The sequence below is a fragment of the Bubalus bubalis genome, chromosome 10, assembly GCF_019923935.1.
Source record: "Bubalus bubalis isolate 160015118507 breed Murrah chromosome 10, NDDB_SH_1, whole genome shotgun sequence".
Classification (NCBI taxonomy): Eukaryota; Metazoa; Chordata; class Mammalia; order Artiodactyla; family Bovidae; genus Bubalus; species Bubalus bubalis.
The window spans coordinates 88,054,142-88,069,266 of NC_059166.1; positions in this window are offsets into that span (position 1 = coordinate 88,054,142).

Genomic DNA, 15,125 nt, shown 5'->3' on the forward strand with positions numbered 1-15,125 from the left:
CAAGGGCCTTTGAATCTTGGAGAGAGAGCTTCTAAGACTTGAAAATGTCTGGTGTACACTTAGTCCAGCTGCTCCTCTTGGGAAAGACAGGTGAGTAGGTAATTTCTTATGCAGTCTCCCAGGGCAGCACTGATTCCTATCAGCACTGATTCCTATCCTGGACCTGTTACCATACTAGCTCTATAATCTTGGGCAATTTGTTTAATTCTTTGTGCTTATATTTCTTCAGCTGTGAAAAAAGAACAGCAATATCATATTTAATAGGGTTGTTGAGAGGATTAAATGAGATAATCCATATAAAACGCTGAGAACAGCTCTTGGCATTTATCAAGTACCCAATAAATGTTGTCCATTAAGTTTCATTTCTCCAGCCTCACAATAAATTTGATTTGGCTAAATTTATCCTGTATTGGTTTTGTTACATGGATCCCATGAACCATATCTGATTTATCCATCACTTTTCCATAGTCTTCGATGAGGACTTGTGCCTCTAATCCATCAGCCTGGTCAAATAAGACCCAAGTTCTCCAAGTCAAGGAGGGAATTAAGACAACCATTACTTGCCCTCTGAGGAAAACGTTTAAGGCCACTTCATTTTTCCTAATTCATTTTTCCTTAATAAACCTTGTCTTGAAATAGAAAAATGCTGATTTCCAACTGGATTTCCAGAAAGACCATCTGCTTAGGGAATAAGATGGACATTAAAACTGTGGCACTTTTTCTTGCTTTCAAGCAACCCCAGTTACAATTATAGCTCATAAGAATGAAATTACATCAGAGGCCTTGGCCAGTCAGTGGAAACCCTTGAAGAGTTAAATCATTCAGTACCCTTTACATGACTTATCCATGTGATAAATGCTGGTCAGTTCTCAGTTCTCAAAGCAGTATTATACTAACTTGCATAGTTATTGTGTGGGGGCAAAAGTCTCTAAGAAGTTAACTAAATTGATACAACAAACTATTGAAATTTAGTCATTAAAAATATTATATAATATATGTGAATATTGCAATTTAGTAAAAAAGAAAATGCCATTTGCCTCTCATTAAGTTTACTATTTATCATTTTAATGTTCAATTTACATAATGTTGACATTTTACAATCTTAAGAAAACATAAAGAGAAAAATATTTAGCCTTTCCACCTAGTTGCAAATTTTGACTTGGAAAAACACTGTATTTTTCATAGTCTGAACAGTTTAACAAAGCTGTTTGCATGTTATGCATACCACAGATACCTTGAACTAATGGTTTTGAATAGTAATCTTGATAGCCACCTGGTATTCTGTTAGTAGAAAACAATCTCAAAATGTTCTGGTCCTATTTTCATAATAAAGAATTTAACCTTGGAACAAGTTTTGAAAATAATTTAATGGTTTAATGTCCTGTAAAGAGGCTCTTAATTGATTTTTAAGGAAAATCCTTTATTCTGCTTTGCTTCACTGGACAACGAAATTTAAAATGATAATCAAAATATATAAATGTGTGGTCTTGGGAAAGAAGTTTTCTTAGTTAAGCATGCTCATTCAGATTGAGGCACTAACACTGGCAGGTTTGGGGGTTAGTCTTTTTTTTTTTTTCCCTATGATATCCGTGAGGGGAAAAAAAAAAAAAAGTGCTGCTAAAAGCTAGATCGAATAGGTGTGATTTAGCCTGCAGTAAAATGGAAATTTCCATATCCCATTCTAGCTCACTCTCCAAAGGCAACAGCCCATGGTGGATGTGGTTGATCACACCAATATTGACCAAATTGCAGATCACTGAAATGCCATTTGTTGAATTCTGTATTTCAATTCAGTTGTTCTCCAAGTTGTTTTGTTTTCTTCTCCCCCTTTAGGCTGTATACTGAGATAAAGGAAAAAATTCTTTTTATGCTTCATACATTTCACTGAATTGAGCTAAAAGTTAAGCAAAATTCTCTTCCTCTCTACATCGTAAAAGTTTAACTGCTACTTGGCCTCCAAGTAACAGAAACAGTCAAGCGTAATTTTCAACAATGGTATGTTTTATCATTTGGATTACAAAAAAGCAATTTTATTGTGCCACCTCCTCTACTTCAGAGAAGAGTTTAGTCACTGCTCTACATAAGAAAATAAGACTGGTGCATCTGCTGATACCCTCTCCTGTCAGCAGTTCATGTATAAGTAACTTTCTTTTTTTAAACTTCAGAATTCTTGTGTCAATGCATTTTAGCAGTGATCTGGTTGGCTTGTAATAATGAAAATGGATTATCAATAAAATAAATTTGCATGGTAATTATCTATGGACATGCATTATCTGAATTGGATCTTAACTTTGGATTGGCATTATAATTCTCAGCTTTCTGACGCAGCCAATAAGAAACGTTAGTAAATGTAACGCATGCACATTTCAGTTTCCTGTCTTATAGTCAGTCTTTATCTGATGGAAGCTAAGAAAGATATTCTGGGAAATACTGCAGAAAATTTACTTTGTTTCTACTTTATGATCAAGTTTCTGATCATATGTTTCTGAACACTCATTGTGAAATTCTATTGTTAATATATTCACTTAAGTAAAAGTACTACTTTTTTAGCTACAACACAGAAAACTTTTAAAAAGCCCTTGTTGGAACTTCCCTGGTGGTCCAGTGGCTGATACTCCCAATACAAGGACCCAGGGTGCAATCCTGGTCAGGATACCAGATCCCACATGTGGTGACTAAGAGTTCACATGTCAATAACCAAAGATCCCACTTGCTGCAGCAAAGACCTGGCATAGTCAAATAAATAAACAAATGTTTTTAAAAAGAAGCAAGTATTTGTAGAAAGAAAAAACAATGTTTAAAAAAAAAAACTACTCTCTTGTCAATTACTAGGGCTGATTCTAGTAATATTATTCTCGAAGAACAAATCAAACTGAAAACTGCAGTCATGGCTTTTTAAAATTGTTGTTTACTAGACCTTTTGAAATATTACATCCTAAAAATAATGTGAATAAAATGTCAAATTTACTAGGACAAGCTTTACATTCAGATGCATTAACCTAAAGTAAATAGGACATGGAATAATAACTGGAAAATTAATTTATGGTTAGAATATCATCAGTTCAAGGTTATTTGACTATGTCCTAAGAACTGGCAACTAAATTTTTATTTCTTTGTACGTGAGCTTATATTTATATTTTCAGTAAGATCTACTGCTTTTATATTCAATTTATCAACAGTTTTGAAGAGAAGTCAATAGAAATAAAAACTTAAATATTTAAAAACTTTAAAACTAATTCTGAAAGGACTTCTCATGTTGAACTATTTTATCTCTGTCATCATTGTTTCTAGAACTTTGCTGTCAGTGATCTCCATTTTCTGTATATTTATGTGGTTGATTACAAAAATGACCATACCTTTTATTCCTTCCTGTGTTTGCAATCTTTTAAGTCCTTGAATCTCTACCCCTTGAAACTGAGCTGACTTTGTGGCTTGCTTTGGCAAATAAAATGAAGCAAATGTAATCACGTAGCAGTTCTAAGGAAGGGCGTGCTTCCTTCTCTACTGGAACTCTGCCTCACCACCATATGAGGAAGCCTGGGCTAATCTGATGGATACTGAGACTGTGTGAACTAGAGCTGATTGACCCACTTGTCCTACCCAAGGTCCTAGACAGATGACAAGGTCCAGCCAAGATCAGCAAAGGTGTTCAGGAGCCCAGATAAGAAGAAAAACTCCTCAGCTGAGTCCAGCTTCAATTGCTATCCAGGAAAGTCATGAACTAAATCAGTGGCTGCTGTTTTAAGCCACTAAGATTTGAGCTGGTTTATTACAAGGCAATAGTTAATTCAATTAGACATTGAAAAGGGCTTCTCTGGTGGCTCAGCAGTAAAGAATCCATCTGCAATGAAGGAGAAGCAGGTTCAGTCCCTGAGTTGGGAAGATGCCCTGGAGAAGGAAATGGCTACCCTCTTCAGTAGTCTTGCTTGGGAGATCCCATGGACAGAGGGCTATACAGTCCATGGGGTCACAAAGAGTCAGACACAACTGAGAGACTAAACAGGAAAAACACAGACATGAAAAGTCTACTAGATTTGGGCTACAAGTTGATACATCACTATGGGATGTCATTCTTTAATACATCTTTCATTTAACAAGGATTCCTATAAGAAACATCAATGAGATATGTTGCCTCTTTTGTCATTATTTAGAATCATGTATTCTATAGTATGTTGTAATTGTTTTACTGAAAACTAAAGGAAATTCTTCTTCTATGTCTCACTCATTGTCTTTTCCTTTCCTTTTTGTTTGTCTATTGTATTTGCTTTCCGTCTCTCTTTCTCTTACAAAAGAATATGACCAAATCATAGCACAAACGATAGAGATAGTTTATTCTTTCCATTGGCAAAATAAGTTACTTACTGACTAACATAGAAATCTATCAGAACCTAATTCCTAGACTTTTTCTCAAAACTTTTGGCACAAGAGTTTAACAATGTGCGACTTTGTCTATTCTGCCTTCCATTGTTCATTAGGGATTTAATAAAATGTTCAGAAATGATGATGGAAAGTTCCAATGGCTTTTTTATTATTTCCACTTAATGAAGCTATCTGAATGGAATAGAGATTGTCATGCTTTTACTTCAAATAGCTTTTCAGCAATTTCTATATAATTATATTCCCTGAATGTGCTAGACTTCTCAGGAACTATTTGAAACATATTTTAAAACATGTACTTTCCCTTTCAATCTGTTTTTCTACTGAGTCTTTAAAATTTGTTATATAAATATGCTATCATAAAAAGTGAGATCTCCAAAATAGTATACAATTTAACTAAAGACATTCTAATTTAATCATATTATAACGTGTTTATTTTCTTTATATGTATCAGTTATTTGAGAGATCAAACTGACTTACAACTTTGTATTACTAAGTTTTTCTCAACTATAGGACTTTAAATCATGGAGACTGGAACAGTGCAATTTTTCTAAATGACTGTGAATTTGTTTAAAGAAGAATTTATATTTGAATACATTATTTGCTAAGAAGCATTTGTTAGATAAAGTAATGCATTCACTTTACTAGATACTGGGAATACAAAGACTTTTTTCTTCATTCGGGTGCTCACCATGAGGAAGAAGACAATAACAGAAACAGAAAAAAATTATGACATGGCATAGAGGATTGAATAACATTCAGCAAGAAGAAAGAGAATGAAACAACCCTTCCTGAAAAGATAGGAAATCCTCACAAAAGAAGAAACTTTAGACTAGATACATCCTTTTATTTATCAACTATGAAGAAAAGGCACAGAATTTACAGTCAGAGGAACTGTTTTAACTACCTTTCATTCACCCCACTGGTGAAGAAAGGGTTCTTGCCTTATAATTATAGGAGTGGCTGAACACACATCACCCAACACTGGACAACTGAGATCAACTGCAGTTAGTCACCTCTACTGACAGCCAGGAGGATCACACTTCATCACACAGGGCCACACAGGTGTTGCACTCAAGAAGGGAGTGAGCACATGGGAACTGTGGGAGGCAGGCTTTATAGTATCAAGGAGGTAAGATACCCCTGACTCCTTTAAGATGATATATCACTGACTTGGGATAATACCATGGCTATTGACTATGCCAAAGCCTTTGACTGTGTGGATCACAATAAACTGTGGAAAATTCTGAAAGAGGTGGGAATACCAGACCACCTGATCTGCCTCTTGAGAAATTTGTATGCAGGTCAGGAAGCAACAGTTAGAACTGGACATGGAACAACAGCTGCTGCTGCTGCTGCTGCTAAGTCGCTTCAGTCGTGTCCGACTCTGTGAGACCCCATGGACTGCAGCCTACCAGGTTCCTCCATCCATGGGATTTTCCAGGCAAGAGTACTGTAGTGGGTTGCCATTGCCTTCTCCTTGGAACAACAGACTGGTTCCAAATAGGAAAAGGAGTAGGTCAAGGCTGTATATTGTCACCCTGTTTATTTAACTTATATGCAGAGTACATCATGAGAAACGCTGGACTGGAAGAAACACAAGCTGGAATCAAGATTGCTGGGAGAAATATCAATAACCTCAGATACGCAGATGACATCACCCTTATGGTAGAAAGTGAAGAGGAACTAAAAAGCCTCTTGATGAAAGTGAAAGTGGAGAGTGAAAAAGTTGGCTTAAAGCTCAACATTCAGAAAACGAAGATCATGGCATCTGGTCCCATCACTTCATGGGAAATAGATGGGGAAACAGTGGAAACGGTGTCAGATTTTATTTTGGGGGGCTCCAAAATCACTGCAGATGGTGACTGCAGCCATGAAATTAAAAGACACTTACTCCTTGGAAGGAAAGTTATGACCAACCTAGATAGCATATTCAAAAGCAGACATTACTTTGCCAACAAAGGTTCGTCTAGTCAAGGCTATGTTTTTCCTTGTGGTCATGTATGGATGTGAGAGTTGGACTCTGAAGAAGGCTGAGCACCAAAGAATTGATGCTTTTGAACTGTGGTGTTGGAGAAGACTCTTGAGAGTCCCTTGGACTGCAAGGAGATCCAACCAGTCCATTCTGAAGGAGATCAGCCCTGGAATTTCTTTGGAAGGAATGATGCTAAAGCTGAAACTCCAGTACTTTGGCCACCTCATGCAAAGAGTTGACTCATTGGAAAAGACTCTGATGCTGGGAGGGACTGAGGGCAGGAGGAGAAGGGGACGACAGAGGATGAGATGGCTGGATGGCATCACTGACTCAATGGATGTGAGTCTGGGTGAACTGCGGGAGTTTGTGATGGACAGGGAGGCCTGGCGTGCTGCGATTCATGGGGTCGCAAAGAGTCGAACACAACTGAGCGACTGAACTGAACTGAACTGAAATTGGGGAAGTAAAGCCCACTAGTCAGGGATAACCAAAACTGTGTCTGGTTTCTTGAGAAGTATGGTTGTTTCTCTAGGAAACCTTATCAATGGAAACAGAGTAAGGAGGGAAATTTATACTTAGGCCATTACAGATGCTCCTGATTTTATGATTTCAAGGTAGCACACAATTTTGAGTCTTTAAGTCTCATACTATAAGAATGGAAGTTTTATAAAAATGGTGAAAAGTTCTGTGTGTTAGGGCATGGATAGGTAGAGGGTGACAAAGGTGGAAAGCTTTGTACGTATACTTGGTGTCTTTGACATATCTTTATGAAAATAGTAATTCTGTCTCTCTTGTTCAGATTGTACACCCAGCACCCAGAAGAACACTTGATACATAAGTTAGTTTCAAAAAGTGATTTGAATGAATTAATAAAATAATAGTTTTTGATAAGACTAATGTTTTTATTTAGATACACAGATCAATAAATCCTGGCCCCTCACTCACAGTCTCGCATTGTCTAACAAAGACAGAACCAAATATAGCCAAATAAGTTGACTATTAAAATCATACTCAAGTATTATGTTTGGGTGTGGATTTTTAAGCAACTCGTAAGCTAAATGAGTTTAAAATTAATTCTATAATTGGTAGAGAGATGAAAGAGGATTTTAAGAATTATAATTAAACAACTATATTTGTTATTTAAGTGGAACGCCCTGATAGCAGGGGGAAATTACAACTGAATTGGGAAGAGGCTGAAGTTTGTGAGACAGTGAATTATGCTAGTCAAGGGAAGCCATTATAGGGATGTGAACTAAAGTAGCAATATTTGGCAGGGTTGGGGGTACTGATAGATTTGGGATAACTTCAAATTTCTTTGGGAGGATAGACCCTAGAAAAACTTAACAACTTGAGGTACCAACATGAAAAAAAAAATACAGGTATGAGAATTAAAACACTTGAACAATGAATATGGAGCAAGGGGCCTTTCCATTTCAGTGTAAAGAATGCAGAATGCTGTTGTTGTTCAGTCACCCAGGCATGTCTGACTCTTTGTAACCAGATGGACTGCTGCACACCAGGCCTCCCTGTCCCTCACCATTTCCTTGCCCAAGTTCATGTCCATTGCATCAATGATGCCATCCAGCCATCTCATCCTCTGACTCCCTTTTCTCCTTCTGTCCTCAATCTTTACAAGTATCAGGGACTTTTCCAGTAAGTCAGCTGTTTGCATCAGATGACCAAAATACTGGAGCTTCAGCTTCAGCCTCAGTCTGTCCAATGGGTATTCGGGACTGATTTCCCTTAAGATTGACTGGTTTGATCTCCTTGTCCAAGGGACTTTCAGAAGTCTTATCCAGAATGTATTTATCACCAGCAAGAACTAATGAGGGAAAATTAAACAAATCAGTGTTTATCTCTTACGAAAAGAAACTTGCTGAGTAGGAGAACTCTCCATTTTGCCTTAGCAATGCCCACTATGTGAAATTTTCCCAGTCCAACTTCTCATCAACATATCTCATAGTAAACTGTATAGGAGGCAGACATCAGACAGCATCTTTACCAATGTCATTTTGAATAGAAATGTAGAGGTGAGAAATATCAAACACTGAAGATATCACATATAGTAAATGAAAAAGATTAAAATAAACATATAGACAAAAAAAAAAAAACCCTGCAGATCCAAAAATGACAATCCAGGGAATAGTAAATAATTTTTTTATGAAAAGGTCTTATAGTGTCTTGAAAGAAATTCTAGACTATATCTACAAAAGCAAAGACAAGATGTAATGAGTAGACAGGAAAAAAAGAAAGAGCTTAAGAAAACAAAAATATTATTGCCAAATAAAAAGTTAATTTAAATGTTGAAACATAAAATTGAGAAAGATCAAGAAATGGAAAATACAAGAAAGAAAGGATTTTGTAAAGATAAACTGGCCCAACTGAAGTGTCCAACATAAAACTAAGAATATCAGAATGAGAGTACAGAGAGGAGAAATTTTCAATGGAGTGATACAAAATAATATCTTAGAACTGAAGTTGCATATGAGTCTTTAGGGCCTCCCAAGTGGTGATAGTGGTAAAGAACCCACAGCCAACGTTCAGGAGACATAAGAGATGCAGGTTTGATCCCTGGGTCAGGAAGATCCCCTGGAGGAGGGCATGGCAACCCATTCCAATATTCTTGCCTGAAGAAGCCCATGGACAGAAGAGCCTGGCAGAATACAGTCCATAGAGTTACAAAGAGTCAGACATGACTGAAGTGACTTGCACACATGCATGAGTCTTTAGAGTAGAAATGCCAGCTGTTTGACTTATAAATTGAATAAAGAAAACCAAGAGATCAAGATTGGATATATATTCAGAAGTGGGATTGCTGGATCATGTGATAACTCTATTTTTAATTTTTTGAGGAATCTCCACACTATTTTTCATAATAGTTGTACCAATTTACAGTCCCATCAACAATGTACAAGTTTTTCTTTTTCTCCACATAGTCACCAACACTTTTTGATAACAACCATTCTGAGCTGTGTGAGTTGATATCTCATGGTGGTTTTGCTTTGCATTCCCATAACAATTAGTGTTGCTGAGTACTTTTCATATACCTGCCATATACTTCTGGTCATATGTATGTTTTCTTTGCAAAAATGTCTATTAAATTTTTTTTCATTTTTTAATCAAGTTATGTGTCTTTTTCCTACTGAGGTCTAGCAGTTCTGTATATATAAGATATTAACCTGTTAGGACAGTTTGCAAATATTCTTTACCATGGTATGTATCACCTTTTCATTTTGCTGTTTCCTTTCTTTTGAAGAAGTTTTTTGTTTGATGTAGTATGGATTTACATTGGTCTATGTGTCTGTTTTTATGCCAGTACCAAATTCTTTTGATTATTATATCTTTGTCATATAATTTGAAATGAAGACTATGATGTTTCCAACTTTATTCTTCTTGCTAAGACTGTTAGAGTTCTCTGATTCCAAATAAAATGTTTTGTAATTTTGAATATTGGAATTTAGCAGAAATTGCATAATCAGTAACTTAAAAAAAATTGTAAAGTTAATCACCACCAACAATTTTTTAATAAAATCATGAGATGAAAGCAGAGAGAAAACAGTTAGTGTGTATGTACATCCACATAATAACCAAAAAGGCAACAGGTATAGCTTTAGCAACCTCATTTCTGTAACTGGCCAGAAGCTATAATTGTCATAATTTCCTACTTCAACAACCCATTCCACACTCCTCTCACAGTAAGTCAGCACTTAAGAGGGGTGAAATTCTTTTCCTTGTCACTCCTAAAGGGCCTGAGACCTCAGTGGTTTTGCCCATTTTGGATTACTATTGTTTATCATTCATTTTTATTGATGGATAAAGCACCCCAGAGGATCTCCTGGATTTCAGATATAATCCTACCTCCCTAATTATGTAAAAGCATTCCAACTGGTATATTAAAACAAACACCCCAATCAATATTGTAACTCCCTAAAATAAAAACCTTGTAAAGCACCTGATGCTGGAAAAGATTGAAGGCGGGAGGAGAAAAGGACGGCAGAGGATGAGATGGTTGAATGGCATCACTGACTCGATGGACATGAGTTTGAGTAAACTCTGGGAATTGGTGATGGACAGGGAGGCCTGGCGTGCTGCAGTCCATGGGGTCGCAAAGAGTTGGACATGACTGAGTGACTGAACTGAACTGAAAAGTAAGCAGGAATCTCAACTTCCAATTTAAATGGGATATTATATGTCCCCTGGTGGAAGCATTTTTTGTCTTAAGTACTAAGCCCTCTAGATCAGCAAAGTTTGAAGTTACAGGGATGGGAAACAAAAGTTCTACATGTAGTTTATTAAGGATAATAGTGAAAGAAGCCACACATATTTCCACTCTGGGAAGGAGTAAAGCAGTTGGCTTATGATCAATGTCTCTGTTGATTACAGGAATCAAAGGAGAATACCTCAGGGAAAGAAGACAAACAATTTGCTCTCATTAACTCACAAAGAAACATATCTAGTTATTTTTTAGTTTATAATATAAACTAATAATATTGACTAGGAAGAGAATCATCATCTGTGGAATACCTTACCAAGACGTCCTTGCCTCTGGCTTAGAGTTGCATGTGGTACAAGTTATGAATCTGTGAATCATGGCTATCTGAAAATAATACATAAACTTTAGTACTAGATGAGGTGGAGAATGTGAGCTTCCTAGGTGGCTCAATGGGTAAAGAATCCACCTGCAATGCAGGAGACATGTGCTCGATCCCTGGTTTGGGAAGATCCCCTGGAGGATGGCATGGCAAAACCCACTCCAGTATTCGTGCCTGGAAAATCCCATGAACAGAGGAGCCTGGCAGGCTGTAGTTCATAGGGTGGAAATAGTTGGATGTGACTGAAGCAACTGAGCACACACAGGGTGGGAAATGGAAATATTACAATACATACCTTGTGTGAGCTGTCCTGCCAACGTCATTAGAAACACCATCTCTTTCTCTAGGCCAGAGTGAGTATGACTGATGCTGGAAGGAATGACCTGGGGAGCCAGATGGGACCTCTCCTACTTCATCTGTGCCTTTAAATTCTTTGTAACCCTGAAATTATAAGTAAAGCTTGTCACTGGGTAAGATCTTTGACTCATGTGGGTCTAATTTGATAACTCAGTCCTTTGTTCATATCCCTGATTCTTGATCCCGTATATTATGGCCATTGGAGAAAGAGCATCATAGGTTTATCACTAAGTCAAAGATATCCCAAAACCATCTCATAGAGCTACACAAACAAATTTGTTTCCAGAGTGGAATGCTATTTATGGTTATTTTCTAACTGAAACAGAATTAAATTTGTAACATATTAAACTGGAAAATGGATAAACTAGTAAAACTCAATTCTCATCCTACTTCACTTGAAACTAATGGAAAAAAAAAAAATAGGAGAAGCACAACATATCTTTTGAGCAGGAAGAATAGCTGACAGCGAGTGTTATGCCCTAGAACTTGAGTGCTAAATTCCTTTGGGATTATTTTATACCAAGCTTACTAAAAATAAAGACCCCAAGATTACTAAGGCAAATCAAATGGCAGGAATATAGATTTAGATAAATGGTCACCTGTCACCTATTGATTCTTCCCAGGAGCATGGGTCAAGTCAAGAGTCTGTTGACGTGTTCAAGTATCTCTCAGGGTAAAATCTACTTGTTATTAATATTAATGAATGGATAGCTCTCTGAAGTAATGAGTACACTTTCTGATTTCACAATCACATCATGTACAAACATGAAGAACTATAGCTTAATCAGATCTGTTGATTTTTAAAAAGTAATCACTTAGGTTTTCACTGAGAAATATTCACAAAAAATGCTCCTAGTATTGTATTTGGCTATTATAGGCATACACACGGACACTGACCTTTTTTTTCTCAGGCACTGTCTTTTACCTACACTACAACAAAGGTCCGTCTAGTCAAGGCTATGGTTTTTCCGGTGGTCATGGATGGATGTGAGAGTTGGACTGTGAAGAAAGCTGAGCACTGAAGAAATGATACTTTTGAACTGTGGTGTTGGAGAAGACCCTTGAGAGTCTCTTGGACTGCAAAGAGATCCAACCAGTCCATTCTAACGGAGATCAATCCTGGGTGTTCATTGGAAGGACTGATGCTAAAGCTGAAACTCCAATGCTTTGGCCACCTCATGTGAAGAGTTGACTCATTGGAAAAGACTCTGATGCTGGGAGGGGTTGGGGGCAGGAGGAGAAGGGGATGACAGAGGATGAGATAGCTGGATGGCATCACCAACTCGATGGACATGAGTTTGAGTGAACTCCAGGAGTTGGTGATGGACAGGGAGGCCTGGCATGCTGCAATTCATGGGGTTGCAAAGAGTCGGACACGACTGTGCGACTGATCTGAACTGAACTGAACACATACCTGACTGGAGAAAGCTAGAGGAAAATTGTGTTACAAGTGTAGCAGAACTCATCCTGACAGAGAGATCTGTCAAGCTGAAGTCGATGTTTTTGTAGATTTTGAATGATTAGCTTTCTCTGCCCTAATACTCGGGGATTCAAGAGAAGAAAACAAATCAGCAGTACTTCAGTTGTCACTGATTCTACTGTCAAATCTATGGCAAGGCAGTACAATGCTCTATTGTATAAAGAAGAAAATATCCAAAGAATTTGAGTCTGTCGTAGTCAAGGTTTAGGACAAAAAGCAATCCCTTACATTTTAATGCAAGAAGAGATGAATCAGGCAATTAGGTGCCTAAACACTGGAAGCTCCTGAGCAGCAGATTCTAGGGGAGATCTGTGAAAACAGCATGCAACTGATGCCCTAAATTTATCACCACATAGAAATTTAAATCAAGAACCCACAACATCAACCATGAGCCCTTCTTAAGCCCAGAAGGAGAAAAGAAATGAAATGTGGGACTAGGCTCCTGAGTTTAGAAATTAAGAGCAAGAACTTACCAATGCTGTGTCTGCTTCCTCATACACTGAAATCTGGAGATAGACACTGTTGTTTTGCAAGCAAGTCACATGTTTCCAGGGACTTTCAGGTAGCGATAAATCAAAGACATCAAGCATATGGCTTCCACCTCATATCTACCTTCCAAACACCATACGAATGCATCTAAATGGCCAAAACACATGTGCACACATGAAAACACTAGTTGCAGAGGGGAAACAAGGGTAGGAAAGATAGTTTTTGCCTTTCCAGTTTTTCCAACTAATATTACAGAATTTAGAATAGATTGAATTGGACAACCCCAAATGACCAAAAAAAAAAAAAAAAAAAAAGCCTAGAATGTTAGGAGTTTTGGTTGCAAATGATATAAAAATAAGCATCTCTTCTTTTCTAAAAAAAAAAAAAAACAAACAATAATCTTTTCATGTATATGATAACCCAAGTTACAGGTTCACAGGCAGAATCATTTGCCTGGTAGCCTCAATAAACAGATACAAAGAAAGAGAAAAGAAAAGAAATAGGAAAAATAACCAACTATTTCACCTTCCTGAATATACTTTCTTCCTACTTACCTTTGAAAAATTCATCACAGCAGATTAAAAAGATGGCACCTTTCATAGTACTGCTTTATTAGCCAATGTGGTAGTTTATGTGCTTCTAGCAAGCTTATTATATTTGTCATGTTTTTAATATCTGCTGTTTCTAAAAGTATGTCTTTTCATTAACAATACTGTTTATTTTTGTGTTTTTGATCACTCTTACCAAAAGTTATTTTATTAGACTTTTTTAAAGAATTAGCCTTACCTTTGATTGTCTTCCTTACTATTTCCTTGTTTTCTATTCTTTAATTTCTTACATTTAATATTGCCTACTCATTTTTTTTTTTTGGTTTATTCTATTCTTCCTTTTCTAAGTTCTTAAACTGGTTTCTTAGCCCCTATTTTTCAGTTTCAATAGGAAAATAATACAATATTATTCATAAAAGACTAATTATATCAATTATTTCTCTATATATGCTTTTTTATTTAATTATTTTATTGAACCAGTAGTCATGTATGAATGTGAGAGTTGAACTATAAAGAAAGCTTAGCCCCAAATTGATGCTTTTTAACTATGGTGTTGGAGAAGACTCTTGAGAGTCCATTGGACTGCAAGAAGATCAAACCAGTCTATCCTAAAGGAAGTTAGTCCTGAATAGTCATTGGAAGAACTCATGCTGAAGCTGAAGCTCCAATACTGTGGCCACCTGATGCGAACAACTGACTCATTGGCAAAGACCCTGATGTTGGGAAAGACTGAAGGCAGGAAGAGAAGGGGATGACAGAGGATGAGATGGTTGGGTGGCATCACTGACTCAATGGACATGAGTCTGAGCAAGTTCCAGGAGTTGGTGATGGACAGGGAAGCCTGTCGTGCTGCAGTCCTTGGGGTCACAATGAGTCGAACGACACTGAGTGACTGAACTGAACTAAACTGAAGTACAGTTTATTTGCAATGTTGTGCCAATCTCTGCTGTGTAGAAAGGGACTCAGATATCCACATCTAGACATTCTTTTTTATTTTCTTTCCCATTATGCCACTTCCCTGGTAGCTCAGTGGTAAAGAATCTGCCTTGCGGATTCCCAAGTGGTGCTAGTGGTAAAGAACCTGCCTGTGCAGGAGACAAGAGATGAGAGTTCGATCCCTGGATGGGGAAGATCCCCTGGAGGAGGAAATGACAACCCACTCCAGTATTCTTGCCTGGAGAAACCCCATGGACGGAGTTGCCTCGTGGCTTACAGTCCGTGGGGTCGCAAAATAGTCGGACACGACTTGATGACTCAACACCAGCATGTTTTATCACAGGTTATTGAATATAGTCCTCTGTGTTATA